The sequence below is a fragment of the Macrobrachium rosenbergii genome, chromosome 30 (genome assembly GCF_040412425.1).
Source record: "Macrobrachium rosenbergii isolate ZJJX-2024 chromosome 30, ASM4041242v1, whole genome shotgun sequence".
Lineage (NCBI taxonomy): Eukaryota > Metazoa > Arthropoda > Malacostraca > Decapoda > Palaemonidae > Macrobrachium > Macrobrachium rosenbergii.
Genome location: NC_089770.1, coordinates 25,282,072 through 25,292,071, shown reverse-complemented (window position 1 = coordinate 25,292,071; position 10,000 = coordinate 25,282,072). Strand labels below are relative to the sequence as shown.

The following is a 10,000-nucleotide window of genomic DNA, read 5'->3' as shown; positions in this document are numbered from 1 at the left end:
TACAAAGTACACCAATAAGCCTAAGCTTAGTGAGAACCAAGAGGGAGGGAGCACAGCGTTCCAGGAATACTGGCAGATTTTTCTATCAAAATTTAAAGATGAACATTTCAGTCCCATGCCAATATCTCATGAACTGTTGAGACTTTGCGTAATTGCATCACTGATTCGATGGTAAATAGCGACTAAATATAACTGATGATGTATATATAATATATATATATATATATATATATATATATATATATATATATATATATATATATATATATATATATATATATAAATACACACACCTTTTATGCGTGTGTTTATAGTGAGTATCAGTCTATGAGGGTATGAACACCACCCAGAAGCCTTCCAATTTTAGTTATCATATGATGGCATTTTGACGAATGACTCTCTCTCTCTCTCTCTCTCTCTCTCTCTCTCTCTCTCTCTCTCTCTCTCTCTCTCTCTCAAGCTCCAACAGCTCCTGCGGTCACACACAAAAGTCGACTAATAACCAGGTACTTAATTCATTACTTTGTCAGCAGAGCCACAACCAGTTTTCAGGATATGGGCCTAAATCACTTCCGTCTCTCCCTGAAATCGAACACAGGACTCTTGCTGGTTAGGAAACTCTAGCATTTTTAACCAAGTGGAGAGAGAAATAGAAACGCGTACAGTAATGAGCAGCACTTAAAACGAGAGAGAGAGAGAGAGAGAGAGAGAGAGAGAGAGAGAGAGACTCAGCCTCTGGGCGTTCTATCCCAACAGGAGTTATTCGACCAATTTCCTTAATTGAAACGAGCCCAATAAACGGCGGAAGCAAAAGCTAAAAAATCCAAAAATCCAAACGCAGAACATGCGATAGAGTAGCTTGTTAATGGAGGCTAATATTCTGTTTGCCGTAGATTAAATGGCATATGGTATAACCTTTTCATAATACAATTTGATACGGATATACTGAGAGGCATCTTTCATCCTGGCTCGGGAAGTTTCAATTACATTTCGCTGCCTCAAACATCAATTTCAATCTGCTGGTAAAAGGGAACTGAACAGACCCTATTAACGAAGCTGCTGTAAAGTCAGTCACCCAGTTTCTTTCTCTCTCTCTCTCTCTCTCTCTCTCTCTCTCTCTCTCTCTCTCTCTCTCTCTCTCATTTACACTAAAAATTTATTTTCCAATATTTTGGCACCGTTTTCAAGTTTTTTTTTTTTTATAACGTTTTAACAGTAATGCTCTGCGAATGTATCATACTTTCACTAATACATTTCTTTTAAAATCTTAAAACAATTTGCGAAACATTTATCATCCTCTTTACCATTTTCTTATCTGTTTTTACAGTTTACACGTATGTAGGGATGTATATAGGAGAAACTGTAAAAAACAGGTAAGAAAAGAGGTCTTATGTACGAGACTCAAAGTATATAAAGGAAATAGAACAATATGAGAAATACTGTTCAAATTATCAAGAACTGTCTGGGGTATGCTTACCTAATTATATCATATATAACTTCTTTGGGAGTCACAACAGCTTCATTAAATATGCAAAAGTAACTACAAAGTACATGTTAGTTACAGTACTCTTAAAAATGGTAAAGAGGATTATAAATGTTTCGTAAATTGTTTTAGGATTTTAAAAGAAATGTATTGGTTAAAGCATCAGACATTCGCACAACGTTATTGTCCATCACGTTGAAATGTTATAAAAAAAAAAACTTGAAAACGGTGCTAAAATATTGGGAAATAAATTTTTAGTGAAAATGAGAGAGAGAGAGAGAGAGAGAGAGAGAGAGAGAGAGAGAGAGAGAGAGATAATAATGAGGAAAATCGTTGGGAAATAGTGAACAAAATATAACAAGTGGGGTGAAGATTACCTCGTCCAGGCCATCCATTTCGATAGTATAAATTTGAAGAAAGCTATGAGCAAGAAGCAAATCTAGAATTTTTCTCTCCCTTTCTCTCCACCCCGGATGCGACCTACTACATTCGAATAAAAACGAGGTACATAATTCAAATTTGAGGTTATCAAAAGCATACTGGATTTTAAGGAACACACCCATTCGTCCGGTGCGAGATTCGAAAAAAAGGCCGCCCAGCTAGACGCGATACCGCCAAGCTACGAGGGCAACGAGAGAGAGAGAGAGAGAGAGAGAGAGAGAGAGAGAGAGAGAGAGAGAGAGAGAGAGAGAGAGAGAGAGAAAGTCTATCTACCTATGGAGGTTGTAGATTTACTATAATTGAGAAATGATAAAAGAACACTGCTAAGGAATTATTATAATTGAAAGATTTTCCTTGTCAGGAGAGAGAGAGAGTCTGTCTACCTTAGGAGTTGTAGATTGACTGTAGATTGACTATAATTAAAATCAAAAATGATAAAAGAACAGTGCTATGGATTTATTAAATTGAAAGATTTTCATTGTCAGGAGAGAGAGAGAGAGAGAGAGAGAGAGAGAGAGAGAGAGAGAGAGAGAGAATTATTCTCTCCTTTTCCGTCCCGAGAGAGTATCCTGTCAGGGCATTTAATAACGCCTCGCGAGACATATTTCGCAGATAACAAACCATCCGAGGCCGAGGGAGGCGCAAGAACATGACGCCTTTCTATTAATTTCGTCATCACGTAAATGTAATAACAGAGAACCTTCACTAGGTGTAATCTCCCCTGATGCCGTCAGATTCATTAGCCCTAATCTCAAAGGGAAAAACAAAAAGTGCTGTTGGAGCCTGGGGTACTGGCTCTCTCTCTCTCTCTCTCTCTCTCTCTCTCTCTCTCTCTCTCTCTCTCTCTCTCCTAATTATAATGGACATTTCTTTCAAAAATTCCAGTCAAGACTACGCCTGCAGTTCCCCATCCTAAGAGTATCAAGATATTCTTTCTCCTTTTCTAGCTAAAATGGAGGCTTTTTCAACGAACCTATTGCGTGCCATTGCCTTGCCTTCTTTAAGAAAAACATTTTTTTGGTCACCTGTCTTAAATTTTCACCTTGCGTACACAAACTTGGACTCTCTCTTAAGCACGCTTTTCATTCATTCTTCACCCTTCACATGTAGGTTTTCTCTCTCTCTCTCTCTCTCTCTCTCTCTCTCTCTCTCTCTCTCTCTCTCTCTCTCTCCACATGAATTGACACATCATTATTCGAGGAGTCCATTTTTCCCCACACAACACCCCTGGAATAGCGGAGGGAGGAGGAGGAGGAGGAGGAGGAGGAGGAGGAGGAAGGACTTGTTATTGAAGTGTTTTGTGTCGTCTGAACAATCGCTCCTTGCCAACCGAGTAATTAACACGGTGTCATTTCCAATTCTTGTGTCTCCTTTTTCGGGGGGAGCAGTGTCAGTCAGCCTCCGCTCACTTACGAGAACGTCTTTTATTTTTAGTCTTTGCACAGAGTGACGAAGAGTAGTAGCACCGCGATAATTGAGTCCCCAGCAGCTGTCGTTTATTTACGTAATGAGGTTCTTTAGAGGTGCAAAAGGGGAGGCGTTTAAGAAGCGGTGATGGGTGTGTCGCTGTAGAGGTCTGAAGGTGAGATTTCGGCGATTTGTTTTATACTGGATGTGCGCTGGAAAATCTACTGGAATTACTCTGGACTTTAAATTTCTCTTGATAGCGCTTTCATTATGCAATTTTGGCTCCAGGGCATCGCAAGGAACTTACATCTAATTGAAAGTATATCATCATGACCCTAGGAATGTGGAAATTTCAACCGTATCTTATGCTTGCATTTTTCAATTATTCTGGGAAAAATGTCATTATATATATATATATATATATATATATATATATATATATATATATATATATATATATATATATATATATATACACACACACACACACACACACACACACACAACTACAAATGCGGTTCATTACTGTAAAGTGCAAATGAAGCCTGTCGGTATGAGTAACCGGATATGGACATTTAGCCAACTGGTCTCTTCTTGAACAGACCTGAAAGAAAAGTTTGCATCTGTGAACTCCTCACGCTTTTCCCTTGGATCTGGATACTTCTGAGTTTACCTCTGATTCTGCAAAACTCAAATTCTGTGAATTTCTGCCCCCAGATTTGTATGTCTGATGCTTTTGCCAAGGAGTCTTTGTACTTCCGATTCTTTAACCACTGTAACTGTATAATCATGATTCTTGAAACGCTGATCCTGCAAACTTCAGACTCTTTTGCCTCTGTTTCTGTATTCATACTATCGTCAGTTTTCTAGAATAACTTCAGTAGTCTTCAGTGACTTCTATTTCGTACTAAGGGCCTTCCAGTATGGTCTTACACAATATCTGACCAGCCGCCCCCACCCCCACCCCACACACAAATAAAAAGAAATCGACAATCGTGCCCCTTTCGTGACAATGTCTAACACGTAGCAGAGTTAACTCATAACTCATGTAGAGGGATGTAACAGAAAGACAGATTAACTGAACAGTTGCAAATCAGTGATAAATGAAATGAGCGGAATATGAAATCTACCAGTCATATCCATCAGACCTAGGAAAGCACAACGGCCACCCAATGAACACTTAACTTTCAGGTTTCCTAAAATTTATAGGTATGATTTCCACTAAAATTTGTTTATGAAACCGAATTAAAAATGAAATCAGAAAAACTTACTTTACTGGGAGAAAGTGCGTCCGGCGCTTTAACCTGTGTGGTACAAGAAAGTATACGATATATGGACAATAAGTTATCATCCAACCAAACATTTTACCCAAGAAAGTGAAGGAGAATGATGAAAATACTCATTTTTCCTTTCCGAAATTTCACAACTGTCTGGATCAGTCACTGGAAAATATTAGTTCCGGGTCAGCTCACGTTAGGTCTCGATCTTTTGATTATTTCTTTTCACTTATCTTTTTTACATATGGCTACCATCGCCTTTTATCGGAGAGGTCTTTGCTTTGAAATATAATTCACAGTAATAATGAGTGGCGTCTATGAGGAATACAGATATTCCATGTTTCATAACAGTATATTTATTTAATATGATGATTACGGCCATGCTGTTTTATTTAAGTATTTTTTTGTTTTTATGTGTTTTCAAACGACATTCGCATGCCTAACATGAATACTCACCAAAGATCTTCAGTTTCACAATGCGTTCACATTTTCCACGATGAAGACTCACAAGCGGGTTTAAATAAGATTTCCGATTTTTTTTTTACGTGGTTTTTAAATGCATCATAACCGGGTATATTTCTTCAAATAACGACAGCGTCTTTTTTTTTTTTTTTTTTTAAATAAACACATGCAGTCGCTTTACTGAATGTTTCATAATCGATTCTTTAATTATAGAAAAATAAAGCTATTTTCTAAGAAGAATAACGATCGATTTTTAGTTTCAGAATTACATTTATCTTTTCATACAAAAATTTTTAACAAAGTTTTACTAATCATTCTTAATGGTTCACATATTGTCAAGGCGAATTAGGTACTTCAGTATTTTTATTTTAATATTTCGCAATCGACTCTTTTTTTTTTCTTTCTTTTTTTCTAAATGACTATTCCTTTTTTTTTTCCTAAATGACTATTCCTTTTTTTTCCTAAATGACTATTCCTACTTTCGCTTTCGAGATTTTGACAAAGGCATGAAAGAGGAACCATTTAGCGGTCTCCTATATTTAGATCATTTTGTAAATCATTTACTTCCTCATTAAGACGTATGTTGTGTTTTTTTAAAATAAATATTAACATAAATTACAATACCCGTATAACTGTGTATTTTAGTTTTTTTTTTTATTACGAAGACATATGCAAAATACTTTGTTGATAACTATAGTTGTAAAACTTAAATTAGTAGATTTCAATATTCTCTTTTAGCCGGCTTTAGTTTACCGGATTTAAACATCTTTTTTTCCCTTTTTTTGCAGTCTTTCGTTCCAAGATCATTGTATTTCTAACAAATTTCCCGCTCATAAAAATCCTTCCTCATAAAACCTGCATTACTGCTTTCTAATGTCCCTTTTCCTCTCACTCCCACCAACTTTGTAAATGCACTTCACAAGCAGACTTAAAGAGGAACTTCCTGAAGCAGTCGTCATCCCACTCTATAAGCTAATTAAGATCCACGCAATTAATCAAGATTAAGAACGAAACTTCTGCGAATGCAAACAACCTATCTATTAGAGGATTCCCTGATTCCACGATTCATGTTTTGGGGAAACTGAAAATTACTAAGAATATGAATATAAAGTATTTCATTGTTACAGGATTCATGGGGAAGCGTTTGAAGACAATACAAAGTGAATGATTTTGTAAGAAACGAGATGTTTTAATCGTTCTGATATTGAAGAATAAAAAAATAAAACTATTGCGAAAGCATTTTGGAAAATAAAAGCGATAAATGGCTTTCCTGTTTATTAAGGAACATAGATGCTAGGTTCCCATGTGAGCGACTTCTTATATCTTGAAAAAATGCAAAGCGATGCTGCAGTTTGCCCGAAAGTTAAAATGAAGAGGAAAACAGCAGAAAATCCAAACAGTCTCTTCCTCCTCTGGCTGGCTCATCACGGAGACATTTTCCACCCTCGTTGTCTGATGATATCAGGAAATTTCCGCCTAAGATTTCGGGCAAGAGTGGCTTTTTAAGGCAGTTGTCCCCCCTCATAAGTGTGATCCCTTTCCCTCATGAGGGACGCATTTCCATTCCGTCCCCCGGAATGCGAAATTTATATTGACACAGGCGTGACATTTGTCCTCATAACCGGGACAGTATTCCCTCAAAGTGGGATATACTTCTTAGGACGCGGAATTTTCACTCATAACCGAGACATTCGTCATCCACCTCCTCATCCCTTCCCTTCTGGTTCTTAACCAAAAGGATCTGGGTCTTTCGGCTTTCACTGTCACTACTATTAATTCTCCCTTGCTCAAACCGAGACATTATAACCTCTCAATGAGACACTCATCTTCAATGGAGGTGCCATTTTCTTTCATAAGCAAGACACTGTTTCTTCATAAATGAAATACTTATTCCTATTAGGCGCCTCATTTTAACAACTAAAATCGAGCATCAATTTCCACATCAAAAGAGAATCATTCATTATCTTTAAACCATAGCATTTACCCTTATTATTTCCTGATCATAAATGACATAATTTCACCTAACAGGCCTGACACTTCTATACATCGGGACCACTGTCTACAGTAAACCTTCAATCTCTATGTACACAAAATCTGTTTAAACAACTTACTTTGACACCACGGCAGACTAACAACCGCCACATAGGTCATGGGAATAGCACGAACTTTTTTAATGTCAGATTTTAACAGCACACTACATATGCTTAAATCTGCGCTAAAACCTATTATTCATATTGAAAATAAATTCTTATGCAACCCGTTGCAAGGAAGGGCATGCGTGAAATTGTCTACAGGTACAGAATAGAATTTTTAATTAATCGAGTATGAAAATTGTGGAGAACGTCAGCATTTTCCCATTCTGTAGAGCATGAAACTTTACCGTCTACAGGAATTAATTTCCTCTACAGAATTCCTGAAACTGTTTCATCACGATCTCAGGAGTTAAAAACTTCGGTGGAAGTTCGGTTAACACCACTGGACTGTACGAAGGTATTTCCTAATATTTACCTTGTATTGGAACAACATGAATTGGCCGTTGTATATATCTGGATCCTTCCAAAAAAGGGAGGCGTTAATCCTATATGAGGAATTTCTCTCACTTCCTCTAGGGCCAAGCCCCAGTCTTATCCTATCCTTTCATATTCTCTTGACTGTTTGTGTAGGTGCTGGCCTAAATACGAAATTAATTGCAGGAACAAAAACAAACAGACAGACAGACAAAAAAACACAAAATACTTACAAATAGAATCAGAAAATTTAAAAACAGAAAAATACATACAGAAAGTCACGATATATAAAAAGAAATTAACTGATCAAAAAAAAAAGCGAAAAAAGACTACAGAAAAAATCAACACTTCAAAGCCTGCACATAAAATTAAAAAAGAATCCATGTAGATCAAAACAGGAACCTAAGTAGAGAATGAGTCACCACAAAACAAAACAGCAAAATGCAGAAATACAGAAAGAATCAACACAGATCAAACAAGAAAGATTCAAAATTGCTCAAAACAAATACTTAATACAAATGAAAATAATGATTCATAAATAATCGGCAGAGCCCTCAGCTAAAATTAACACAGAAAGGATCCGCACAGATTAAAAACAGGGGAAATACTAAAGAAACGAGCCTAATTAAAAAGAAAATATATGCAAAACAATCAACACAGACGGAAACAATGATATTTAAGAAAAAGATTCATCACATAAAAATTTTTAAAAATCGGCATAAAAAATTATTAACAAGGAATCGACTTAGTTCAAAACAGAAAAAAAAAAACCGCACGGGAATAATAATAAAAAATGCACAAAGAATCGACATACATCAGGAAGAAAAGATGCAAAGGAAACAGACACAACAAACATCACAACAACATTATTACGCAAAGCGTTCGAATAGATCAAAACACAAGAAATACACAAAAAGATAACCGGTTCCAGATCAAAATATAAAAAATAAATACACAATGGTCACAGCGATACAAGGTACACAGGCTAAGAAACAGAAAGAGAATACGCACTCTGAAAAAATACGGAAAAATTGGACGAAAAAAAGAAAAATCACATCAACGATGGAAGCCAGCAACAACCATCGCAGTGGAAATCCCATTGAAGGCCGGGTTCCAGAGTCAAAGGGGATAAAAAAAGACAGGTAAATAAACCTTCCGTTTGCACTATTTGTCGAAGAAAGTAATATAAATATTTGCTAGTTATTGGATACGTAATGACGTCAGAGGAGAGAGAGAGAGAGAGAGAGAGAGAGAGAGAGAGAGAGAGAGAGAGAGACTGGAAAAGCTGAATACTGATGGTGGAAGGAGTTGCTGGAAGACCCCACGCAGTGAGGAAACGGAGAATCAGGAGGACGGAGACGGGTCGAAGGAGAGGAGGACAAGAGGGGGAGAGAGAAGCCTCAGGGAGAGAAAGGGGGTTACAGGGGGAAGGGGTAGTTTGCAGACCGTTGGCTAATATCTCTTGGGGCTGCAACATCAACACACTGGATAGGAGAGAAAAAGACTAACGGGAAATATTCCAGGTGCTGGAAGATCCTAAGGGGCTGCCGAGATGAGGTATAATGGGTTTGGCAGGCTGGAATACGTCCATGGATGGCCCGAGCCAGAAGCCCTCCTGCAAGGAATGTTATCGTTACCATTACTTCGTGGAGGGAAATGCACATATGAACTCCGAGTCTTTGACAACCTCGTCATTCCCACCGTCATGTCCCCTTACTGATGAAGCTTTTGTTTTTGTTGGTGCTGTTTCGGCTGCGTTTATGTAACTTTGATAAGTATCAAAGAATCTTAGCGTTTTCGGTTGCAATAACTGAATTCCGGGCTAATTTTCCAGTTCTGAATCTCGGCAACTACCAACCTATCCCTTTAAGAAATATTAAATTAATGAAAACTTGTATCTACTTTATCCAAAATAAAAACGACAGTGGTTTTACCCAAAGCTGTAAATTCAATGACGCATTTTCCCTTCACTTTAACCGCTTTCACCAAACTCATCCGAGAGCACTTTCTTATTTTCAGCTGAGCTAATCAGAATCTTTACTACCCGTAAATCGCAAGGTATCGCTCTTTCTACTCCCGAGAAAAACCTCATGAAGAGGAGAAGTGAAAAAAAAAAAAAGACGGAAAACTTGCAAAACAAATTTCAACAGACTCGTCATGCTTCTTCTACACAGCTTGTTAAAGCAACGCCTTTAACAAATAGCAAAGGCATGCAATACTAGAGCAATCTACCAGGCACTTTCTTTCCAAACTGTTTTTCCCTTTGGCTCTCTGAATGGAGCCGAGGAGGAAAAAGGGAATGAAGCAACGAAGGAAGGGAAGGGAGCAGTGTCCCCCTTCGATGGCCAGTCCTTCTCATCTGAAAATAGTCCCCCGCCCTAACCCCCAAAGCCCACCACCTGTATCCTTTAAAAGGACTTCAA

General features: G+C 37.6%; 1 protein-coding gene across 1 annotated transcript in view; it reads left to right on the top strand.

Annotated features, from left to right (window-relative positions):
• LOC136855137 (calcium-activated chloride channel regulator 1-like) overlaps positions 1-10,000 on the top strand; it is a 57,243-nt gene that overhangs the window by 8,689 nt on the left and 38,554 nt on the right. The gene's annotated exons all lie outside the window — the stretch shown is intronic.